This window comes from Myotis brandtii, unplaced genomic scaffold (assembly GCF_000412655.1).
Source record: "Myotis brandtii unplaced genomic scaffold, ASM41265v1 scaffold686, whole genome shotgun sequence".
Classification (NCBI taxonomy): domain Eukaryota; kingdom Metazoa; phylum Chordata; class Mammalia; order Chiroptera; family Vespertilionidae; genus Myotis; species Myotis brandtii.
This window is the reverse complement of record NW_005370683.1, coordinates 710,485-712,197: the sequence shown is the minus strand read 5'-3', so window position 1 is coordinate 712,197 and position 1,713 is coordinate 710,485.

Here is a 1,713-nt window from a genome sequence, read left to right as displayed (position 1 = left end):
TAGGAATTTATAATCTACTCAAGTTAAAAAATGATCATTACAACAATAACAAAGACATAAATGAAATGTAACAGAGATTTGGCAGAAGAAAAATTACACATCTGAAATCAGGAAAAGGCTGAAGAAGAGGTGATTTTTGAGTTGGGCCTGAAATATAAAAATGATTTTAACAGATAGAGGTTGTTGGGAAGGCTTCTGTTTCCTCAGATGTAAAACAAATAATAGTAATTGTACCCATCTTCTAGAGTCATTGAGAGAAAGAATTAAGTGAAATAATGCATGTTAGCATATTGCACTGGCATCATAGAAGAGCCCTAAAAATGCCTTTCATTGTTATTAATGAGGGAAATGTATAAAACAAAAAGAATCACTGAAGGAAAATTGATATTTCTGATTGAGGTAAGAAGGGTTAGTTTCCTAATGATTTTTTTTTTCCAGAAAGATTTCTGAGGAGATGTTTGTCTAGGCATGCTCTTCCAAAGCCAGTTGTTTGCACATGGAGTTGTAATCAGAACTTTTTCTTTTAATCTTTCTGCTGGCAGCAAAAAGGAAGAGGCAAATAAGTTTTAATGACTGATTAGAATGTGGAGAGCAGAAAGCACAGCGTAGATTGCCTGGAGGGAAAAACTGGTGAGATAGTTGCCCTAATGCATGCTGTAGCTTCGTTTTGGCTGCCTGTTTAGGGTGTGATAGAATGTACCTTTCTTCCAAATGTACCTCAGACAGGTGCAGCTATGGCATGAGTAACTTTTTTAAAACACTTTGTACTTACAGACATATTGATAATAAAATTAGCTAATTATACTGTGTACTTATTGCGAGTTAGTGCTGTGATTAACATTTGATAAACAAAGCTCTTTCAAGCTCCAAAACAATTCTATAAGGTAGAGGATACATTGCTTACATATAAGGTCTGAGATTTAGGTCTCATATCTTGCCCAAAGTCACATAGTCATTCAGGTAATATTTAATGATCCATACTATGCGTCTGATACTCTTGTGGGACCTACAGATTTATGTTAGTGAATGAAACAAAAAAGATCCCTGCTATCTTGGAACTCACATTGAAATGAAAGGGGGCAAACAATAAACAAAAAACCAAGAGAACATCAGCTAGGAACAGGACTGTGATGAAATAAAATAGTGCTCTGGCCGGTGTGGCTCAGTTGGTTGGATGTCCTCCAGTGCACCAAAAGGTTGCTGATTCCATTCCTGGTCAGGGCATATGTCTGGGGTGTGGGCTTGATCCCCATTAGGTTCTGCTCTCACATCAGTGTTTCTCTTTCTCTCTCCCTCTCCCTTCCTCTCTCTAAAAGTCAATAAAAATATTTAAAATAAATAAAATAGTGATGAGATTGTGAGTAACTGGGAATATAGTGGGTGAGTTGTCAGTACAATCACAGCCCTCTGATTTAATACTCTTGATTTAATACTCTGTTATCACTGTCTTGAAACTCTCAATACATTTATCTTTAGATTTGTGTTTTGTGAGCAGGTCTGATAGAACACTGGAGCGTGTGGGTAAGCTGAGGACACACGTCCTCCTTTCTTTGTCACACCACTTTCTTATGGCTTTCTTGATGTTGAAGCATAGTAACCTCCATCTTGGGTAAAAACTGCTGTTTAAAATTTTAACCCTGCTATTCTGGCTTCTGTAAATGTTTGTTTGCTTAAATAATAGGGAAAAATAAGACTACTCCCATTCCAGAGAGG